The sequence below is a fragment of the Melozone crissalis genome, unplaced genomic scaffold, assembly GCF_028551555.1.
Source record: "Melozone crissalis strain CALT ecotype California unplaced genomic scaffold, PUWL_Pcris_2 ptg000110l_1, whole genome shotgun sequence".
NCBI classification, from domain to species: Eukaryota; Metazoa; Chordata; class Aves; order Passeriformes; family Passerellidae; genus Melozone; species Melozone crissalis.
In genome coordinates this window covers 2,019,619-2,044,251 of record NW_026535887.1, presented here as the reverse complement: position 1 = coordinate 2,044,251, position 24,633 = coordinate 2,019,619, and positions in this window count along the sequence as shown.

The window sequence follows — 24,633 nt, the reverse complement described above, 5'->3', positions numbered from 1 at the left end:
TGTCGAAACTCTAGAGAGTCACAAGTTTTTCATTCTCATTCTTGTTAAGCTTTCTGTCTGCATCCTTTCTCTATTCTTTAGTATAGTTTTAGTATAGTATTCTTTTATATAACACAATATAAATATAATAAAATAATAAATTAGCCTTCTAAGAACATGGAGTCAGATTCATCAATTCCTCCTTGGTCCTGGGGATCCCAAAAATACCACAAATGGTGACCTCAGACGTTGGCTGTAGCCTGAGCTGAAGAACAGACCCACTTGGTGGCATCCCTGGGGTTGGAACTGGATCATTTTCAAGGTTCCTTCCAACTCAAACCATCCCATGATTGTGTGGGAAGTGCCAGCCCCCCTGACACTTCTGGAAAGGGTGGAGAAAATTCGATACCACCCCTCTGAGACAAGAACCAGAGCATTCCTGCTCCCCCTCTGCCTGTGAAATACAGATAATGGGTATCAGGAGGGCAGATGGTGCTCAAAGGGTCACAAACTGAGGTTGTCTTAGTGCAAGGGGCATCTCAGGACACACAGGTGTTTCAGAACTTTGATAAGACCCTCTAGATATCTCCTCTCTAGGTATTCTGTCCTTCCTTAGGCACCAGAGAGGCAATTCTGGTGAGAGGCATGACCAATGCTTTTGGGAGAAGTTGGAACCTTCAGCAAGGCTCAGAGAGCAAGACAAATGTTTTGGTTAATACCTGGAAATTTGGCTGCTGCTTTCTGAGATTTATTTATTTTATATTTTTATTCTGCAACGAGTTTCTTTGCTGCTGCAGAGGTAGCACTGAGATTATTTGCTGTTCAAGCTGGTGATATACCCAATACTATGGTGTCATTTCTGTTTTCTTGGATGGATGAGGGTCACTTTTAGGACCTCTTTTTGTGGGCACAAACTCTTAAAGCAGACATTTTAAAATGTATTTCCCATAAGCATTTATGCTAACGAAGAGAGCATTTACAGAAAACTCCAAAAAGCAGCACTGAATCACTCCTGCTTGTCTTCTTTTCCTGGAGATCATCCAAGACTGAGATAATACTCATGTTCCTTTGCAGGGTTAGAAGGTCTTAGAAGCATCTCCAGAGGTTCTTCTGCTTTTATAACAGCACTTGAAATCTGTGTAACAGCCAATAAATAGCACAGATACCTTCTGATAGTAAAATTACAGATAACTGAGGTGTCTGGTGGTGGTCACAAAGCTTCACCTTGTGCTATCAGCCCAAACGTGGCCTCAGGTGACACCAAGAGAAAGCCACCATCATCTCATGTTGCAGAAGTGATATTTTATGGGACATTAACCAGCTCTTAGCATTCTCAGTGAAAAAGACAATGATGTAATTGACAATTAGGAATGAAATCTTATCTCACTACCAGAGGTAGTTAAATGAACACTGAGGCCTAAAGGTGAGCTGATATTGAGGGAATAGTTTGTGACATTCCTTCCAGAGGTGCAGCAGGGAACTCTGCATACACAGAATCTGTGTCCTTCACACAATCATGGAATGGTTTGGGTTGGAAGGGACCTTAAAAATGATCCAACCAACCCCAGGGATGCCACCAAGTGTGGGTCTGTTCTTTGGCTGCTCCTCAATGTCTGAGGTCACCATTTGTGGTATTTTTGGGGTCTCCAGGATGAAGGAGAAATTGATGAATCTGACTCCATGTTCTTAGAGGGCTAATTTATTATTTTATGATACTTATATTATGTTATATAAAAGAATACTATACTAAAACTATCCTAAAGAATACAGAAAGGATACTTACAGAAGGCTTAACAAGAATGAGAAAGAAAAACTCGTGACTCTCCAGAGCCTCAACACAGCTGGATGTGATTGGTCATTAAATTAAAACAATTCACATGAAACTAATGAAACAATGATAAACAATCTCCAGACCACATTCCAAAGCAGCAAACACAGAAGAAGCAGATAATTATTGCTTTCATTTCTCTCTGAATCTTCTCAGCTTCCCAGGAGACGAAATCCTGCCGAAGGGATTTTTCAGAAAATGTGACAGTGACAACCAAGGAGAGCAGCTCTTGAGAGGACCAAAGCCACCTTCCCCCAGGCATCACCAGAAAACAGCTTTCCAGGGCTTCAATTGGTAAAAAAGGCAACAAAGGGTTGATGGAATCAGTGAGTGACACCAGCCCCTCCATCAGCTCCAGCACACATCCTCATGGATGGTGGGGCTGTGGGGAGGGTTTCACACCTGCCCTGTCACCCTGCCCCATCTCCCTGGCCACTCTGGGCAAATAAAGGAGCAAGAGCAAAGAAAAGAAATGCAGTGATGGGAGAGAGAGTTAACTTTTAGGCTGTGTGAGGAGTAAGGGAGCTGGATGTCATTGTGCTGCAGAAGTGACCTACTTTCTCTTTATCTGGCTTATCTCTGTTTGCATTGGTTTATTGATGGCAGGAGATACTGCTAAGTGAGTGGTGCTCCCAGAATACAAATGAAGGTCGAGTGCAGCCCTTCTGCCCAGGGAAAACTCTGGCAGGGACCAGGAGCAGCTCCTCCACCCAGCTCCTGGCAATTAGCAGGCAGAGCTACTGCAGGGAGGTGATGGGCTCTGAGGCAGTGACCAGAGCACTGTCACTGCTGTGCCTTCTAATGAGCAGGCAGAAGCCAGGCAATGAGACCTGCAGCACATTGTGATGGGGCAAATGCTGGTTTAGTCCCCCAGGAAGCCTCGTCCAGCTGGGGTAGACTTTTCCTTGGTCATTCCTTGAACTGAAGCATGAGGAGGAAAGACAACTGCTGGAAAACTGCAGCTCCAAGTGGAATTCCCTCCAGGAGGGACAGTGAGCTGCATCTTTCTCTCTCCCATTTTCTGGCCACAGCTGTGTCAGCCCAGGGTTGCCATGGCTCTCCATGTGGGCAGGGCATTGTGATCCTGGTGTGCTCTTCATCCCTCTGCAAAAACCTTCACCTCTGAGGCTAAGCCTGTAAAACACACAGTGCAGGGCCAGGAAAACAGCTGCTGGCACAGCCTTGGCCAGTGCCACCCTCACCCTGACAGTCCAGCAGCGCCCTGGCAGGGTTGAGGAGATGGCATGGACACCACCTGAGCCCATCAGGCCATGTGATGGGAGAAAGGAGAAGAGATCTGTGGACATAAATACCTGTACTATGTGCCCTGAGCCACAGGGCGTGTGCTCTGCTGTGTTTAATTCATACATTACAGCACCTATGAAAACTTCCTTTAGCCACACAAAAACTTTCCTTGGAAAATACATGGACTGTAACACAGTGGTGCCACAACTCTCAGCATCCTTTTGCCCTTCTACAGGGACTGAATCCCTTTTCCAAGCCAAATCTGCCTGGCTGGCAACCACTGAGACCAGGGCTCAGCCCCACTTTCCCCCCACTCCACACCTTCCCTTGTCACAGACATCTTTTATGAAAAATCCTTTCCTTAGGATTTTTCCTCCTGAGAAGCTAAGAAGCCTCAGGAAAGAAATGTAAACAATGATTATCTGCTGCTGTGGAATGCAACAGGTGCATCTGGGATTGCTCCATGTTGGTTGTTTCTGATTAATGGCCAATCACAGTCAGCTGGCTTGGACTCTGTCTGAGCCACAAGCCTTTGTTTTTCATTCTTTCTTTTAGTCTTCTGATGAAATCCTTTGTTCTATTCTTTTAGCACATTTTTAATATAATATATATCATAAAATAATAAAATAATAAATCAATTCTTAAACATGGAGTCAGATCCTCATCTCTTCCCTCATCCTCAGACCCCTGTGAGCACTGCCACATTCCCTCACCTCTCTCAGGTCCCAAGCTGGTTCCACACCTTGTTTCCAGGATCCTGCTTCCCACCTGCACAGGGCTGGGGCCACACTTGGAAAAATCTCCTCATCCTCTCCTCTCCTCCTCCTTTTCCCCTGCCTGCCACACCTGTATTTGCTAATCAGCTCACAGCATGCTCAGTAATTGCCCACGAGGAAACGCGGGTGCAGATGTGGTGGGGAGGCAGGGGCACGCACAAAATGAGATTCTTGTTTTCCAAACAGACACCAAAATTTAATTACAGCCTCAATAAGCGGTTATTAAAACCCTCTTCACTTTGTTGTTGTTCTTCCCCCCATTGTCTCCTGGCTCTGCATTATTGAATCATCAGCTCCTGTTGTCTTGTTTGGATGCTTTGAGGAAAAAAGACAATGCAGGAGACTGAAAACACAGTTTGGACCCACACAGCGTCTTCCCCCTCTCTCCTCCTCCTTTTCTTTTACCACAAATTTTCCCTTTCTTTCTGATAAAAATACATAGCAGAGTGTTGTCACCCATATTTTTCTGTCTGTTTTCATTCCCAAGAATGTATGGAATTCTCAATCCTTGGTGCAGGGAAGGGAGAGAAGGAAGGAAAAGGGGAATTTGCTGCAGGAATTCCCAATCCTTGGTGCAGGGAAGGGAGAGAAGGAAGGAAAAGGGGGATTTGCTGTGTTCTGTAGGGCAGTGTGAGCCAGTGGGATGTGTTGGAGCCCAAAAAGGGGGCATAGCCTGCTCCAAATCTCCATGATGGGATGATCTCCCCATCCCCTGCCCAGACTGACATTCCCCAGGTGTCTTCATGCCAAGGGAATGTCTTCTTGCCTAAAGACCAAGGGAGCTTTGTGTTTCCAGCCCAAAGGGATCATCCTGCCTTGGGCTTGTGCAGCGTCCTCATGTTATCCTGATCTTTGAGGGGATCAGAATGACCTCCTCAACCAGGCCTTTCTATGGGATATCTGCCATATCTTTCTATGGGATATCTGCCATAGAAAGATATGGCAGATATCCCATAGAAAGGCCTGGACGCCCTTTTTCCTATAATCCTGAGGTAGTTAAACACTCCATGCTGTTTGCAGGAACACCTTTCAGCTTCCCTAGGAAATTGTGCTTGTTTTACCCTCAGGGTAGGAGTGAGGATTGACATCCCCACTGCATTCCTGTAGGGAAAGAAGGAGATAGAGTTTTTCCTGAAGCTGGTGCCTGTGAGGATTCTTTGCTGACTCCACCATCCCATTTCCCAAGGACATGGGGAGGCTGTGGGCTGTGTCACCACAAGGTCCCTGTCAAAGGGTCCCAAGCTGTCCTTAAAAAAGGCAAGAATTAAATCCTGTCCATGTCCAGCTTCCCTGTGAGGCTGTTCAGGGCAGAGGGCACTAAGAAAGCTTTGCTGCTACACCAGGATTCATTAGCACACCATGTTAGCCCTGGGCATGCATCAGAAATGTTAATCAGAGTTTCCCCCCTCCCTCCTCCCGGCTTTAATCCCTCTATCAGGATCCCTAAAGGTTTGACATATGCACCCCAAGCCTGCTCGCAGGGCTTGGTGCTATCTCTGCCTCCATCAGGAGGAACCAGCCGGTGTCTAAGCTCCCCTGCTGCCTGCTGGGTTTTCAGACTTGATTCCATCTCCTTCCTGCATAATCCCTGCTTGTAATTACAAATATCAGGCGTGGGGGGCCGGGGGGGCCCATCTGTGGAGATAACAACTGCCCTGTTTGCTGACCAGAGCAACCAGAGAGGGCTCCAGCTACTTGCCAGCTCTGCTGCATAAATCCAAAGGGCCTAAAATTGTGTGTTTACATGGCTCCTTAACTGCCTTCTTGTCAAGGGCAGCCTTCCCACCCCGGATGGAAATAAAAAGGTGTTTATTTGCACAAGCCCTGAAGCCTGGCTTGCCTGTCACATGGGTGGCAGATTTATCCTGCTCATCCCTTAGAGCCAGACTGGGACACATGGAGATGAATCCTGAGTGTGGGCAAGGAGACCAGGATTCAGGTACACCCTCCACAGAGCAATTTCCCATACAGAAATAGAGGGGAAGTGCTGGAAAAGGTTTTATCTGGCTGAGAAAATCTGGGTTAGTAAGAGGGAAGGGCTTTGGCACAATAAGAGGATGGTCCCTGAAAGGATGGACATGAAGTGAGGCATGACCACTCTCAGGAGATGCTCCAACTCCTCAAAGCCTTGGCTAGAATTCACCTCCAGGAAAAGGTGCCTTGTCCCGTGTTCCTCACTTGGGGTCACCAAATGTGGTGGTGTTTGAGGGTCCCCAGGACAAGGGAAGAGATGAGGATCTGGACTCCATGTTTCAAAAGGCTGATATATTATATTACATTATACATTTATATTATATTATGTCATGTCATGTCATGTCATGTCATGTCATGTCATGTTATATTATATTATATTATATTATATTAATTATATTATATTATATTATATTATATTATATTATATTATATTATATTATAATGATATATTAAAACTACACCAAAGAAAGAGAAAGGAGACATCAGAAGGCTAGCAAGGAATGAATAATAAAATTTTGTGACTGACCACAGTCCCGACACAGCTGGACTGGGACTGATCATCAAGTAAAAACAATCCACATGAGACCAATCAAAGATGCACCTGTTGGTAAACCATCTCCAGACCACATTCCACAGCCATCAGGTAGTTACTGTTTACATTTATTTTCTGAGGCTTCTCAGGAGAAAAATCCTAGCGAAAGGATTTTCATAAAATATGTCAGTGACACTCCCCTGGCTGGCCTCATAAAATATAAAATCAATGTTCTCCAATATCACCAAGTCCAGCCATTAACCCAGCACTGCCAAGGCCACCACTAAACCATGACCCCAAGTGCCACATTTACATGTCTTTTAAATCCCTCCAGGGATGGGGACTCCACCAGTGCCCTGAACAGCTCTGCCACTGCTGGACAACCCTGGTGGTGAAAATCACTTGACAGGAGGGGAAAAACTCACCTGGGTGCTTTCAGTGTTTGGACAGTGGCTGCTTGTTGGAACCCTGGAAGTTGAGAATTTTTAAACTTTCTGTGCTAAAAGGCACAGACCCACAAGAAAATACTACATTTGACCTGAAGCCATCGAGAAAGCTTCCAAAATTGATTAATAACACTGGAACTGCAAGTGTGTAGTTTGAATAAAAGTGTATAATATCACAGGGTAGAAAACTTAGAGGTTAAAATTTTAGAATATAGTAATATATAGAGAGTAAGATAAAAGTTTTAGAACAGAAGCTAGTCCTTCTTTACCTTCTTCTTCCTTCTTCTTCATAAGTTTGAGTAGCATTTTAAAATTAGACAGAAAAGTCCATATTGTAGACTTCGAGTGATTAGTTATTAGGGTAAAAGTAAAAACAATTTAAGTACCATTTCTTAATTAAATAGTTTAACCTTAAAAGGCCTTATAGAAAAAGATTGTGAGCCATTTTGTACCTTGTTAATAAAATACTACAAAATTCACACCTAGTAAGGCTGTAATATAAATAAAAAATAATAAACACCTAGGTCTGAACATGAAATATCATCTCCAGGAACCAAAAAGGGACTGGGCATGGTACAAAGTACCAGCTACAGCATCCACTTTATTTTGTTGCTGAACATCCTGCCACAGGTAAGGGACCTGCTGGAGCTCTCACAGACAATGCCAAGCGTGAGTCAGACTGTTCTGTTTGCCCTCAAGGCTGAAGAGGGCAAATCCCTGGCCCTCTTTATTTATTTGCCAGCACAAACAAAGCCTTTGATCCCTCAGAGTCCCTGGAGGAGCCTCCTGTGCACAACTCAGAGTGCAAGTTGTGTCATCCTAAAGCAAACACCCACTCCTGGTCCCTGACTCACGGCCCCAGTCTGATGATGGTGTTAATTAGATCCCTCTTATCTACACAGCTCACAAGCCACCCACCTTTGAGACACTCCAAGAGGTGAATCCCACCTGAGATCTCAGCCCAAAGGGGACCAGTTCTGCACCAGGGTTTAAGGAGATGCAGCAGAATCCATCCCTCCATCACCCAGCTCCTGTTCTTGGCATAGTTAGTGGATGAGCTCTGTAAAAAGCAGATGTGAAGGACAACAGTGTCACAGAAATCTTTTATGAAAAATCCTTTCTTTAGGATTTTTTCTCCTGAGAAGCTGAAAAGCCTCAGGAACAAAATGCAAACAATGGTTACCTATGCTGTGGAATGCAACAGGTGCATCTGTGATTGGCCCATGTGGGTTGTTTCTAATTAATGGCCAATCACAGTCAGCTGGCTTGGACAGAGAGTCCAAGCCACAAGCCTTTGTTATCATTCCTTCTTTTTCTATTCTTAGCTAGACTTCTGATGAAATCCTTTTTCTATTCTTTAGTATAGTTTTAATATAATATATGTCATAAAATAATAAACCAGCCTTCTGAAACATGGAGTCAGATCCTCATCTCTTCCCTCATCCTCAGACCCCTGTGAACACGGTCACGCAACAGAACAGAACAGAACAGCCTAATGGGATGTTCCAGTTCCCCAACAGGCTCTCCTTGACACATCACAACTGGGCCCTGGCTCTTTCTCCTGAGGGCAGGAGACTTGGATGGGTTAAAAAACCCCAACCAAGCCCAAATTGTCACCTCTGCTCTGGAGACAGTGAGCTCACAGCTCCTGCTCATGGCTTTGGGACTGGATCCTACATCAGAGTTTCTTCTCTTTGCAAGGACCTTTAATTCCTGACCTTCCCCACACCCTTCCCTCCCTGCTGCCCTCCCTGGCCTCTCAAATCTTTTCTCCTGCCTGTGCTGAAGGAAAATTCCTCTTGCTTTTGGAAGGGTCACTGCGTGAGCAGCAGAGAGATGACAGCAGCGCTCTGAGCAGTCACCAGAGATGTTCCCTAAGCATTCCCATCCCCTTTCCCCCTCCCTTTCTCCAGAAGTTCCAGTCCTTTATCACACTCATTTCCGCCCAACTATTTATTGTGCAATAACTCATTACCATTCCTCCTAGGACACCTTTAATAAAAGCCTACGCTTGCATATTAAATATTAAATTTATAAGATGTATAATCCTTCTAATTAAGTTGAATTTAATCTAGAGCTCTAAATTAGAAGGAAAAGAGTGGGGAGAAAATAAGAAGGGGAGGGGAAAAAAAAATCAGAAAAGCCAAGCATGGCAGAGAATATCTGTGTGTGCCAACCACCCCGTGGTGTCATTGTCTGAGAGCAAAGACCTGAGGGGCTGCCCCCACTGAGATGAGAGAGGGCAGGGGATCCACAGAGCCCTTTGAAGGTTCATTTCATGCCACTCACAGGCAGCACAGCCAGAGGCAAGGTGTCCACCCATCACTGGAGTCTGACAGACCTGGTTCCCTGCCTGAGCCTGCGTGTGGGGAAAAGGTCCAGATGCACAAAGGGGCTTAGGAGCTGTGTCTTGTTTGAGGCAGGGCTTAGCTGCCAGCAAAACGATTCTGAAAGCTCCTGACTTTGGGGAGTTTGGGTCCATGTGCCTTTCCAGCCTTTGGATTTCACGCAACATTTGGCTTCCTTGTAAAAGTCAGAGAACCTAATCCCAAGTAATTTGTGGTTTGTGCTGGTCCTGAACTGCAGTTCCTGCACACAGGGGTAATTCCAATTCCTCCTGCAGAAGTCTCGTGTATCTGCTAGGATCCTAAAGCAATGCGATCATGCCTGGATTCTTCAGGAATGGAACCTCATGGAACCAAAGAATGGTTTGGGTTGGAAGGGACCTTAAAGCCCATCCAGTTCCACCCCTGCCATGGCAGGGACACCTTCCACTATCCCAGGGTGCCCCAAGCCCTGTCCAGCCTGGCCTTGGGCACTGCCAGGGATCCAGGGGCTTCTCTGAGCACCCTGTGCCAGGACCTCACCACTCTCACAGAGAAGGATTTCTTCTGTAAATTCCATCTCCTGTTCCTTGGTTTTGATGCTCTTCTAATGCTCAGAGAAGACAGCAGATCCATGGGGTCTGCCACTGATGAATGTACCCTGTCACTTGTGAAATATCTTATTTTGTTCTTAAAACATCTGGATTTCCCATCTTACCAACCACACAGCTATATGACTCTCATTAATAAATTAATAAATTAATTGTCATTAATAAGTACAGTAAGTACAGTTATGGGTTTAACACAGTCCTTAAACACCCCTCACAGCCTTTTTCAATGGGATATTTTTCCATGGGATATTTTTTTAAAGCAAGAATAAGGTGACCATCATGCCTGGCCAGAAGCTGGAGAGCGGGGGAATTCTGCTGTTGTAAGCAGAGTGTGTAAGTGCCATTTTAAAAAAGCATTTTTAAAAAAAAGTTGTTATAGGTTGAGGACAAGAGAAAGGAAATATTTGGCAAACTGAGCACTGCACTGGGTTTACTGGGTTGTAGGACAAGTAGTTGGAAAAAAACTCCCCAAGGATGCTCCTAGCACAGCTGGAAGAAAACTCCCTTGGGCTATCTCCAGCACATCAGAAAACAGCTTCCAGGGGTTTCACCAACAGGACTGGAGGTCACCAGAACTCCATCAGCACACCAGAAAGGAAAGGTGATTATGATATTCCCAACATAACCTATCCGTGTTTGAAGACAATCCAACCAGGACACAGTGGCACATCTGGTGCCACGTTCTACCAAGATGCTCCGAGCCCATCTGGCAGCACTAGAGGAGTTAAAAAGCATAAGAACTGGAGTGCTGGGAAAGAGGAATGTGAATTATCTCTCCTAACAACTTAATCTTCCTTCCTACCCACTGGGTGAACAAGACCCACAGCCTGCAAAGCATGGAAACCTCTCTCCTTGTTGCCTCTATCACACCCAAGTTGTGCTCCTGCCTTTTTTCAGTCATTAAGAGACTCTTGCAGGGCCATAAAGAAAATAACTCACTTACTGGCATTTTCTTCAAAGTCCATATTGTATGCATTGCTTTTCACAGGGAATTGGATTTTCAAATTCACAGGCTCTAAAGGTCAAGGATAACAGGCTATCAGCATTTAATATGCATTCCAAGGAAAAGAAAAAAACTATAACATTTGAAATAAAGGCTGCATGAAAATTCATTTCCAAAAAACCCCAGATCAAAACACCTCCCTTCCCTCCCTATGAACTGGCATCTGCTCTTTGTTGTTGTATCTGAAATGTATTAAAAGTCTCCTGCTAGCACCATGGCTTAAGTCAACATCTGCAGCATTGATTCCTGAAGGTGATCCAGTAAGGAGGGGGGTTGGAGCCAGGACTTTTGTTCAGCATCAAAACAACAGCAGCAGCAACAAAGACCATGGCAGCTTTTGTGGCTGCTTGTGCACGTGCCTGTTAGAGATGCTGAGGTGGGTGAAGGTGTTGAAAGGGATTCAGCACGGATTTCAAACAGCTCCCTGCTGCTGGAGGGACCGGGAGGAGCAGAGAGAAAGGAGAATGTGAAGCCCTGAAGCTGTCTCTGTTCTCATTTCAGTCACACCAGCCATTCTGAGGAAGGGCAATCAGCTATTCTGAGCTTTGCTGTGTACCCAACAGAAATAAGGCTGAAATGGAAAGAAGAAGGAAATTTGCTCAGAATCCCATATTCTGACCAATTGGATGACTGTCTTCTCCCTTAGAGGGTTCCACAGATAGTACCCAAAAATGTTCCATGTTGTCTTGCACATCTCCAGCACTGAAACAACTCTCTCCTTGCTGGAGGAATTCAACAACATCACTGAAACAACTCTCTCCTCAGTGGAGGAATTCCCTTTCCCTTAGTATCCACCTAATTGTAGAATTTAGCAAGGTAAGTGCCCAGGTTGAACAGCCACTTTGGTAGCAGATGGATAGAGACAGACACTTCCAGAAGGTTGTTAGCCCAGCTGGAGAGAGCTGGACGGAAATTTTCCCTGAAAATTCATTTGTCTCTCTACCACCTCCTCCAAGAAGTTTAGACAACTTGCTTTTACAAGAAATTTCACTTTTCAACAGCTGAGAAGGGCCTCTCCCTTTGAGAACTGCCCAAATCCTGCTTTCAACAGAAGAATCACTCCCTGCCTTTCCCCCAACCTGTGACAGACCTCTCAGCACCAGTTTCCACCTGGATCACCTCATTCCCTGGATGAGGGCAGCAGGGACACAGGGACTCACACCCACACACAAATTCCAGGAGTGGAGCAGAGCCAGAGCCCAAATCCTCATCAAAGATATCATGATTCATGGGCTCCCTCAGATGTGGAATCATCTCGAGTTAAGGCAGGAACAGAGGCACAAGGAAAAGAATTCCCAAAGTCCCCTACATCCCCATTCACAGCCTTATCTGTTGTACCACACGTCCCACAAAGCCTTCAGCCGGAGGAAAACCCATCAAAAATGCGCTGAGTGACTTCAACACCACGGAGTGCTAAATGAGTCACCATGACTCAGGACCTGGTGCAGAGAAGGAGAGGGAGGAAAACTCGATAGGAAAACTTTGGCAATCCCTCTTCCCAGTCAGCTGCAGGATGGGGTAAATCCGCCTGTGCTCCCCTTGCCTGAGCAAGGATGTGCTTGGGAATCACTTCAGCACAGAAGATGCTGGCCCAGCTGTCCTTGGATCTTAGAACAGGTGATTCACATTCCTCCCTGGAGCCCCTCAGGATTTCCTCTCCATCAGATTTCTCCGAAGCCTCCAGTACTGTGACTGTGTTCACAGGGGTCTGAGGATGAGGGAAGAGATGAGGATCTGACTCCATGTTTCATAAGGCTGATTTATTATTTTATGATATATATTACACTAAAACTATACTAAAAGAATAGAAGGATTTCATCAGAAGGCTAGCTAAGCTAAGAATAGAATATCAAAGAATGATAACAAAAGCTTGTGGCTTGGACAGAGAGCCTGAGCCAGCTGACTGTGATTGGCCATTAATTAGAAACAACCACATGAAACCAATCACAGATCCACCTGTTGTATTCCACAGCAGCAGATAATCATTGTTTATATTTTGTTCCTGAGGAACAAAATATAAACAATGATTATCTGTTTATTGACACACATGGATCTTGAGGAGGAGGCCAAGGCACTCCTCATATTATCCACAACTGCAATCCAGGTTGGATTTGCCAGCCCATCCTCTCCAGCAGCCTGTACTGATGCCTTGGACTGGCTGCCTAGAACAGAGGCTGGACAGAGCTAGAGAATAAAGTGGGATTTATTAAAGGCATTTAACAGATACACCTGGGCAGTGCAAGAACCTGGCAGAGGCTACACCAAAGATGGACCAAGATTCACGACAGCCACAAGTTTTTTTGGCAGATATAAGTTTGGTCTATTTGCATATCAGGGGTTAATTGTCCAATTGCAGCTTCAGGTGATCAAGTCACATTCCCCCAGTTTGCTCCTCCCAGTTCACTTTTGTTTGTGCTTTTCAGGCCTGAGGCTGCGAGGTGTCCTTGGTTCTCAGGGCAGAGGGATTGTTCTGTGTGCCCAAAGTGTGAGGAGAGCTCACAAACACTGCAGGGAGTTCAGAGCTACACACTGATGCAGGACAGGAGCTGGGAAATGTAAAAACTAAAATTTAAGGCATCAGTACTCCCTTGCCATGGCAAACAGCCCCTCTCCCTCCCACCAGGCCTGTGGCAGGGTGCTTGGGGCTCTCCACAGAGAAAGGGTTAACCTGCCCCTCTGTGGGACAGAGCCAGACACCCAAAATCAATCCCTCAGCAGCCGATGTGAATTAAGCCAATTTCTGCATCAAAGCCTAGGCAAACCTGGTTGCTGTTAAGGCAGCATTTATGAGAGGTCTGGAGGTGTTACTACATTGGAAAAGTTTCTCCTACCCCAAGATCAAGGACTCCTGGACAGCAAGCCTACAGCCACACAGCAACACTTCGTTGTGAGGAAAACCAAACTGAGACAAACTGCTGGAAACAGCTTAAAAATCAGCTCAGAGAGAAGGTCTTGGAGGTGAATTTGTTTGATTTGTGCAGCACAGGGCTCTCCAGTGGAGGAAAGAAACACCTGAGGATTTCTAAAGTTTGGCCTGCTGGGGTTGACTGAAATTAATTTGACCCCACCATGCAAGGGCTGAGAGGTTCCCAGTGAAAAAGTCAGATCATCACAACCGAAGCCAAGGGCGTCTTTGTTCACAAAGTTCCTGGTCCATCAGAAGAACTTTTTGCCTCAGGATATCAGGTATCAGTAAATGTGCAAGAGAGAAAGCTGTTTGCATCATCCATCTGTAATTCTGGTACACACCCTGCCCACTGCTCCATCTCCAGTCAGGAAAATCTGTCTGGATTCTGAGTCAACATTTCCAGACACTTGAAGATGTTTGGTTGAAGAAAATACAGTTTATTTGGGAAAAGGCAAATACAGTTTATTTGGGAAAAGGCAAATGCCCTCCCTCACACCTACCTGCTTAGAATTCTGCCCAGTGAGATAAGGACTGAAACAAGATGCAAAAAGCACCAGCAGTGCAGGAATGATCCTGAGTGTGTCCTTTCCTCATCCAGGAAAACAGCTCACCAAATTTTTGCCCTCATTCCTAGTACAAGTGGCTGAACTTATGAAAGAGAATTAGATATGACTGAAAAAAGGGAAATTATGGGATAGGCAGAAATTTGGAACAGAGAATTAGGGGCATGAATGGAGAACACTCAGAGGTTGAAAGCAAATTCATTTTGGGAGGTACAAAGGAGAACACTGAGCATTTCTGTACTTCATGCAGATAGGAGGACAATTCCTTTCATTTGTCCCTGGAGCTCTCCAAGAAAGCCAAGTTGCTTAGTTTGCTTAATTTCCAGCAAGGGTTGCTGACATGAGGAAAATTGTCTTCACACCCGGGCTGTGAAACACTGGAGGAGGCTCCTGGGGAGGGAAAGCAGCAACATCTTTTGTGCTGGGACAGGTTATCCTGCCTGTCACATCTGCAGCAACTTCTTTTGTGCTGGGACAGGTTATCCTGCCTGTCACATCTGCACAGACAGCAATTCCATGGATGTCACAGGTACAGGCAATCCCATGGAGTGACAGTGACATTCCTTGGGATTGCTGGACACTGGCCAGCTGCTCTGCCTGGTCTGGTGGGTGGCCACAAGAATGTGGAGATACCCAAAATGGCAAAAGATCCTCAATAGCAACCTTTTCACCACAGAAAGAGGGACAGGAGGTGGGTTCAGGGTACAGGAGGGGGGATAAGGTCTTTTCCCAGCCCGTGTTATCTGGAAGCTCTGGTTTCTTGATGACAACAAGGAACCCTGAGATCCCACAGCCAGCTCATGGCATTGATCCCCTCTGACCTCAGCTCCTTCCATGGGGAACAGAAAAAGGAGAATTGTGACAGTGTTCACAGGGGTCTCAAGTTGAGGGAAGAGATGAGGATTCAACTCCATGTTTCAGAAGGCTTGATTTATTTTTTTATGATATATGTTATATTAAAACTATACTAAAAGAATAGAAGAAAGGATTTCATCAGAAGACTAGCTAAGAATAGAATAACAAGGAATGATAACAAAAGCTTCTCTCAGACAGAGTCCGAGCCAGCTGACTGTGATTGGCCATTAATTAGAAACAACTGCATGAGACCAATCCCAGATCCACCTGTTGCATTCCACAGCAGCAGATAATCATTGTTTACATTTTGTTCCTGAGGCCTCTCAGCTTCTCAGGAGGAGAAATCCTAAAGGAAGGATTTTTCATAAAAGATATCTGTAACAGAGAATGTCCCTTTTTTCACTCTCCTCCCTTGTTTCCACCTGAATTTTACAGGTGGGTGATGATTCTGCTGCCTTTGTGTGCCAGGTGCACCAGTAGTGCCTCAGACTCTGAGGTGTTGCTGCAACCTCTGCTGTTACAATCACTGCCTTGTTCACGTGCTTTAGATGAAAAAAGAAGTTTAACCCTTCCAGCTCCACCTGAAAAGCCACCACTTCTGGTGGAAAGTTGCAGGGTTTGTGGTGGAATGCCTGATGGGAATAGGGGAGGACCCTGGCCATTGCAAACTGAAGGTTGGTGGCAGGCAGGTGGTGATTGCTCTGTGCTGGCCAAGCATCAGGTCTCTGCTTCATTCCCTTCCCAAACACAGCATCCAGACAGCTCCCAGCCTCCTGCTTGCCATCTGCTGTGGAAATGCTCCTGGATGAGTGGCCTCTCCTGCTTTCTCCTCTCTCATCATGGAGCAGACTGAACCAGAGGTGATTTCCCCTGTTAATGTCTGAAGAAGAACAAGGCCCTGGGTAGAAGGTGTGCCCTCACTCACCCCTGGGGCTGTGTCTGGATTCTGCTTCCCACACCAAGGACATCCAAGCTGGTTCCCACCGTGTGTAGGATGAAGGACACCAGGAGGGCATCATGTCTGCATTGCTCAACTGGCCCTAAACACACAAACCTGGAATGTCTCAGCTCCATCAGACCCCAGTACAGCCCTTGCTATTGAAGGGAGCACTGGACCTGCCCCCCCTGCTCCATCTCAGGCTTCTCCATGGCAGAAAGAGAGGGACAGAGCCATTCCCTGTGCAGCCATCAGCAGAAAGCATTGCCATGTTTTGGGGCAAAAAACTGCCTGGTAATCCCTGCACAGCCAGCCTCCCATGGCAGCCAGAAGTGCCTCTGTGCAGAGCTTTGGCTTTCTTGGGGAAGCAGAGAAACAAGTGGTAAAAAGTGTTTTTCTTTAGCTTGGGCAAATGGGCTTTTTTTCAGTTGCTTTTTTTCCTTTTCTTTTTCTTTTTTTTTTCTTTTTTTTTTTTTTTCCCGGCAATAGCACAGCGTTGCCTGCATATTAAGCACCCTGCAGCACTCTAATTATCCTGGCAGCACACACAGCCCCTGCTTCTGCTGATGGCTGCAGGGAACCTCTGGGAAGGCAGGCAGGGATTAGAGAGAGGCTGTGGGCAGAGGGAGAGGGATGCAGGACCCAGCCCAGGAGGTCAAGCTGAAATCCCTGCACCCTGATGGAGGGCTGGGACACCCTGGAGCCATGCTGGGGACAGCAGGGATGCTCTGGGTCTGCTACAGTCTGCCTGGAGGTGCTGGTGGCTCACTAAAGGGTGGTGAGTTCCTCCCACGGGGTGCTGGGTGATGATTTGAGGGTGGCTGCAGGACTGTGGGTCAGTCCCACATCCCACTGGTCATTCACCACTGAATGGGGGCTCTCAAATGCGCAAGGCTGGGAGCATTGTGGCCCCACCTCAAATTCTGAGTTTGGCTCCAGTCCTTCCTCCAAGAAGCACTGGAGCTTGTCCAGGGAAGGGAACAGAGCTGGGGAAGGGTCTGGAGGGCCAGGAGTGGCTGAAGGAGCTTAGAAAGGGGCTCAGCCTGGAGAAGAGGAGGGGGCTCAGAGGGGACCTTGTGGCTCTGCACAGCTCCTGACAGGAGAGTGCATCCAGGGGAGTTTGGGCTCTGCTCCCAAGGAAAACAGAATGAGAGGACTATAATAATTAAGGTTGGAAAAGTCTTCTAAGATCAACCATAATTGAGAAAATGGCCTCAAGTTGTGAGGAGGTTTGGATGGAATATTCAGAAAACTTTATGTCTCTCCCTTACCATGCACTGCCCAGCACAGTCCCTGGCACTGCTGCACCCCTGCTAAAATCCACAGGAGTCCCAGAACTGGGACCTGCTTCTGGAGCAGCTGGTTCAGTTTACCCTACTTTAAATTATCACTGGAAGAAGGCTTGGAGCAGTCCAAGAATATCTAATTTCAATCTGTCCAATACAACCACTGAGGTTGTGGTTGTGGCTGCATCCAGCCCTGGCAGAGCAGTCCAAGGCAGGGGTGGAGTTCCCATCCCTGTAGGGATTTAAAGCCATGTGGATGTGGCACTTGGGGACGTGGATCACTGGTGACCTTGGCCTGATGACCTCAGAGGTCTTTCCCAAATCCAATGTCTCTACAATTCTATGGGGAGCCAGGAGGACACAGCTGAGCAATGGGAGACCATTTTTTAATGGTCTCCTGTGAGAACTTTCCTATGGAAATAACGTGTCTTTTTTCATGAACATGGACCTCCAAAACACCCAGGGGCACACGTAATGTGGAGCACTGGGAGAAAAAGCCAGGAATTGTCTTCTGACAGGTGAAAAAAAAATAAAAAAAAAAAAAATGGGGCTGCTTTCTTTCCTCTTTTCTTTCCTATTACTCAGCAAAGCCAAACTGGATTTCTGCAGTGATTGTTTCTCCTTTAATCTGTCCTGGTTCCTAAAGCTTTAATTAAAACCCTACTGGGGCCCCATAGGATGCTCACAGTTAGTTCAGAAGAGTCCTAATGCCTTTCCGGACTCAGACTAGAAAAAGTGCTGAAATGAGGGAACTTGGGCTGAAACCTGATGGGATTTCAGCTGTCAGGACCAGAGAAGGGAATCCTTCTTTGCAAGAGACTCTGACTGTTCTGGGTGTCAAGTCCTGGCCATGGCCAGAGTCCAGTTCTGTGTGACTGATGTCTTCAAAATGAAGAGAGCCCCAGGCTGAGGGGACACAAGAGCTGATAGACTCAGTGGAACAGGGGATAACTCCAGGCTAAAAAGGACCTCTCAGATAACCCTGAGTTCCTACAATGCCTATAGCTGGAAATCAGTTAGTGCTTGTTGTATAAATTGTGCTGATGTCTCCAAAACTTACTTCAGATTTTGACTAGGGGACAATCCATTTTCCCTTTGGGGAGAGGAATTCAGTAGCTCATTTGGCAAGTTATTCCAACAGTTAATCTCAAAATTTCTTTTAAAGATAATTTACCTCTATTTATCATTCATATTCGTCTATGTTTACTTCCCAGGCAGCAGCAACTTTGCTTTGCTGTAGGAGAGGCCTGAGCAGTGTTACGTCCTGTTCATTAGTCCATTTAAAGGCAAGATTTCCCACATTTTATGCCATCCACAGCTTTAGTTTTGATAGCAAAGTCTTGGAGGAACCTTGAGCTGTGTTACCATGCGGAGCCAAGCTGGGCACTCCCAGGCTGATGTGCCTCTAATCTGCTGTGAGATTCCTCCAATCCCCCCAAACCACCTCCAGTGTCCCCTTAGGAAATGACTCACAGGTCATTATTTGTGCCTTCCCTGATTTTCTTCTGGAGCTGTAGAGTTCCCTGACTGTCTAAGGTAACAAGATGTGGCTGGGGCTGTGTGTTCTATTCTGTCAGTGCTGGGGCAGTTCTCTCTGTCCATGGGGCAGTTTTTTCTTTATCTCTCCCACAGCCAACCCTCCCTCCAGGAGATCTCTGCTGTCCATGGCCACTGAGTGTCCCTGCAGGGCTGATCCAATCCCAGCATCCCATGGGGAGATGCTCCGCCCAGGGGAGGAGCCAAGCATTCCTACCTGGATCCAATCTGGGCCTGGCACAGCACAGCAGCCTTTGCCCCCTGCATTGCCAGAGGAGCAGCTTTCTGCTGCCCTGCATGGCCAGAGGGAGCCCAGGCCCATCTGCAGCAGCCCTGGGGCTGCAGAGGAAAACTCCCCCCTTGTGCAGGATCCCTGCTGCAGCAGAGCCACAGCTGGCACTGCAGGAGGGCTGAGCCCACATGGGATGGGGCTGGGACACACAGGGGCAGGGACTGCTCTCACTCTGACAGGGGGTTGTTCTCTTTTTTGTACTATTGCATTTGTATTTTTAATTTTCCTAGTAAAGAACTGTTATTCCTGCGCCCATATCTTTGCCTGAGAGCCCCTTAATTACAAAATTATAATAATTTGGAGGGAGGGGTTTACATTTTCCATTTCAGGGAAGGTTCCTACCTTCCTTAGCAGACACCTGGCTTTTCAAACCTATATGTTGACTTATCCCATGGAGAAGAGCATGTTCCTTTCCCTCTGTGCTGATCTTCTGCAGCTTGAGAGGTGCCCCCATGCCTCTCATGCCCCCACCTCAGTGGATGAAGCCTTCCTCATCCTCCCACCTTTCCCCATGGACAGGGAGCCCTGGGATCTCTCTCCTCTTGATTTTTTCTAATGGGTCCATCTAAATGTCATAACCCAGCTGAAGGCCTCGCATTGATCCATCAAGGAGAAGAATTGCACCGAGATTAAGTAACCACAAGCGAGGCCATTGCAGTCAATCTTCCCTCCACAGAGGCATCAGCAGGGGGAACTGTCAGCTGAAATGCCTCCCAGCATTTTAAAACCCAAAGAGCTGCATGTTTTCATCTTCATAACCAGCCTTGCATGATGCATCCAAGCTACTGTTTATTACCCTGGCAAAAGCAATCTACTGCAGTCCCAACAAATGTAAAACAGACTGGCTTTTCCTTATTTCCTTTTTTTTTTTGTTTTAATTTTTTTCCTTTTTTTCCCCCCTTTTCATAAAAGCAATAAACCCTGAATAATCTCAACATCACCATTGGCTTTATTGGTTAATCAAAAGCCTTTTTTTCTCCTTCTGAGCCTAAGCCAAGCTCTTAACTCCATATTTAATGGGCAGATATTTTCTCCAAATGCTCTTTTTTCATTCCCATAAGCTAACTATGCAATGGATAATGGCTTCTTTTTCCTGTTGAAGTGGGCTCTTTATCTACCTATTGGTTCCAGCTGATATAAATCCCTCCTTTTTCAAGATAGACAATATTCCTAAGAGGGAGACTGCCTGCATCTGTCCTCAAAACCCCTCCACTGTCTATTTTTCTTTCTTTTTTGCCACAACCCATATGAAAATATTGGAATTGTTGCCCAAAAATAATTTATATATAATTATGATTATTCTATATATGTGTTTGTTTATTTATTTATATATCTATTTTTTTGTTTAAGTTTTAGTGAATATCCATCACCAAGCTTGACAAGACAATGCTCTATCCTTTCTGGTGAAGAAAGGACATTTCAAATGACCCATCTGCCACTTGAATGTCACCAGTCCCACAGTGGGTGAGCTCAGAGTGGGTGCCAGCACCACAGGATGGGCTCTGGGTGCAGCATTTTAGAACAGGGCAGGATGAAACGGGGAAAAGCTCTTCTATACAGACATTATAATAAAAAGACACACCAATAAACAGGTTCTCTGCTGGACATGGAATTTTTGGGACTAAGGGGTTGAATAAGGATGCTTCCTGCTACTCCAAGTGCTGGGTCCTCACTCAGCTCCTTGCCCCACGTCCTTTTACTCTCTTCCCCCACCAAAGCCACCCATGCAATTGTGAAAAAAACATAAGGAAAAACACTGGGACATTCCTAAAAAGAGAATCCCAGGGATGGATCCCCCAGCCTGGAGAGCTGTGTCACCCCTCTGCACCATCAGCCCCCAAACCTCCTCCCAGCCAGGTCTGCCTGAGCCACATCCTGGGAATTCTAGACTCCAAACTGTCTGACTGAGCCTTCCAGAGGCAATGAGAATATCTGCACTTTAGGTGGCTTCAGCAGCACTCGCCTCCTGCAAAAGAGCACTTCATAAATGGATGTTTTTCACTCACAGATTTTTTTTTTTTTCATCTCCCATGCTTGTGGGTTTTTTTTTTTTCTGAGCTCATTACTGGCTTGGCTGTTAATCCCTTCCACGACTCTATCCCTCATCTTCAGGGGCAGTTTAACAGTCCCTCTGTCTGTGAAAGGGCCTTCAGATGTGGGATCACAAAGCATTAATTATGGATCTGCAGTATCAACTCCATGCCACTCGCCGTATTCGCGAGCTGCCAGAAATCAATGGCAAGTTTGTGAGAACTGCTGGCTGGGATTTAAGGCTCCTTCACAAGGAGGAGTTGGGAAACCTCTGCATGGCTTCTGGGGGAGAGGTCTGGAGCGTGGGAGGTCACTGATGGCTTTGTGACATCGTTATTTCTAGGGGAGAGGATGGCTTTCCACTGAGCAGCTCGCTTGTGGGGTTGTCTTTGCACTTGAGCATCCAGAGATGAGCAAACCCTTGGATCTGACTCCAGCCAGCAGCATCCTGGCTCTGTGAAAATGTGGCTTCACCACACCAGCAGGACTTGTCTAAAAAATCCTCTGAGCTTGCCCCTTTCTCACTCAGACCATCCTTGGTGACACTCTGGTTCTTGCACAGCACCTGTGCAACAGTCCAGCTCTCTAAAGAGGAATAAAATTAACCCAACTTAAAAAAAAAACATTGGGGTTTTGGCAAATTATTATCTTGAATTGCTCCAGCACAGGTCCAGGTAAGCATCCACACCAGATCAGAAGGAAGTAAATCTGTTTGACCTTTAAAAAAATTATTTCTTGTTGTTCTGCCCCAGTGCTGCCTGGACTCTTCACGCAGCCCCTCCTGCCTCGTGCAAAATCCTTCCCAAACTCCAATCCCAGCTCCCAAGGGAGCTCACAGCCCTCCCAGGTCACACTGGGAGAGGTTTTACAGCCCTTGCATGGCCAGGTAAAAAGCTAATGGTAAATGCAGGACCAGAAAAGAAATCTCCTGTGTCCCCCACCGTCCTTGCTCTCATCCCAAGGCCAGGAGGAGGTGGAGGAAGGTGCAGGAGCATGACAGAGGAAGGTGCTCGATGGTGGCAGGAGATGCTCTGTGGGGTCTGGCCTGGAGCTGCTGCCCAAGAGAGAACAGTGAGCGACCCACAGGCTCTGCAAGGCACAAACCTTAAGGCACCTGGGCCAAACTGGGCACAAAATGCACTTACACCAAGCACAGAGGGTGTTGCTGCCCTCTCCTGCTGGACCAAGCCACCTTCCTCCTCTCCAAAGTCAGGGTGGAGCAGGGGCTCTGTCACCTTGTCCCTTCACTCTGAAGCTCCCAAAAGTGACATTTCTCCAAGGTCTGCTCCACACAAAGCCACCACTGCCTTACCTCAGCAGCTGGGAAAAAGCAGGGGCTGAGCAACAGGAACCCCTTGGGTTCATCCTGAAAAAGGGGAGAATTCAGCTGCAAAAATCTCGTTTGGATGGAGACTTCGCTTGTGGCAAGGAAGCAAGGTCCCAGCTTCTGTCCAGCCTGGCTTCTCCTCACCCCAGGGCACAGGGACAGGTTCAGCTGCCCTCTGGGTATATCCAGCCTTAGGAAGGGATGTTTCAGGAGGAGGCTGAATTTCTGGGTGGGGGAAGGCAGCACCTGGTGCCTGGCTGTGCTCTGCCACAGCGCATTGCTGCCATCGTGAGCCCAGAGGCAAGGACTGCTCACAGGGAGCAGAGACAGCTGTAAAAACATCAAAATAACTCCCCAGAGCAGGCATTCCTTTCACTTCACTCCTGAGGTGAAGGGCTGCAAGAAAAGCCTTGCTCTAAAGGATGCAGGAAGGATTTTGCCTGTGCATCAGCTTTGCCTGTTGTCCTCCTAACGCGGGCTCTGAGCCACCCTGACCTGGTTTAAGTGCCTCAAGGAGCAACAGAGGCTGTGCCACCATCCAGAACAAACCTCTAGGGAGACATTTCTGAGTTTCTCCAAAGAGTTTTTCCCTGTTCTGGGGCAGGGAGAGATCTCTGTGAGGAAGAGCTGCCCCAGACCTTCCCGTCCTTGCTGTGCTCTCTCTGACCATCCTCCAGGTCATTGTCTTCTGCCCTGTCCCCTCCTGCTCATCATTGTCCCCCTCTCTGGGGACAGACTCTGTGGTCGAGCACAGGGGTCCAGCTACTGTGGTGTCTCTCTAGAGTCTCTGAAAAACCAAATTAAGGAGTTGGAATGGGGAGGAGTGAGTGGAGTTTCTGAAAACAAACTCTGCGCTTCTTCTCTCTCCCCCCTTGGTTCTTGGAACTACTCTTAAAACTTATTATTTAGCATAAATAGAAGAGATTATTTGGGATCTAGGTATTATATAGTTAATTTAGGATATTTTATATTACATCCTGAATTCCCCTGATTTAACAGGCCTTTGGAACAGCAGCAGCAGTGCTCTGTCTGTGACAGGGAGCTGGAAAGGGAATCAGAACACATTTAGAATATTTGTTTCTGTTTTTAACAACATTATTTCAACATAGGTGAATTCTTTCCCTTGCTTTTTCAATCCTGAGGAAGAGCAGGGTGGCATGAAGATTTTCCCTCTCTGGGGGAATGTTCCTTTGGGAGGGCAAAGGCAGAAGCTCCTGATTCCTGCACAGCCCCTATCGAGGAGCCAGGGTGTTTGGTTTGAAGCAAAAGTGCTTTTCCTCTCAAGCATCCCACAGGCGTTTCAGCTACATGCAGGTAAATGAAGGGTGCAAATTAAACCAGGGCTAGGAAAAAAAATTCTCCATCCCTAAATATTAGTCCCTTCACACTTCTCAGTGTTCAATATTGCAGCCTCATCAGTTTTCCAGTCACCCATGGTACCTTTCAGGAGTCTGAGGCACATACAAGCAGGACACCAAATTTATTCCTAATGCAAAAATCAAATGGGGAGAAAATCATAACCTTTCACATCAGTCTCAGACATCACAAGAAAGCAGCAAAAAAGGATTTAATTCAGTTCTGCTTTTCCTTCAGGAACAGCCCTTAAACACAAGCACTACCTGTGCTGATTTACCTGGGAACATCAATTAAGCACACTGATTTGCTGTTTGCCTATTAATCCAATTACTTCATTAGACAGAAGGGGTTTAGTGAGGGAGCCCTGAGAGGTTCAGCACAGATAAGTCTGGAAAAGCTCCCATGCATTAATGACGTGCAACCCCTGTTCAGGAGGCAGCTGCTGAGGAAAAGCCTCAAAGCAAAGAGCAGATCCTGGCTCCAGCACACAAGTGGGGCTGGTACCATCCCCAGGCTCTGCAGGGAAGTGAGCATTCCCTGCTGAGCTGGGAAAGCATTCAGGAGGTCTTTTTTTCCACACTCTCACTTGAATCCTCTGTATTTACCCATGGAAACTTCCAAGTAGAGCACCACTCTGGCTCCTACCAGAGAATCATGTCTGGGATCACATTTCCTGATGCTTAAAGACAAAGCCCCCAGTCTGATGGCTGATGACTTTTGTGGCTTTCTGGAAGCCTCTGCTTCTGGAGTTATGTGAATATTTCCAGACTTTCAGATTTCTTTTTTTTTTTAATTTCTCTTCCAGCTTTTGCGCTTGTGGTCAT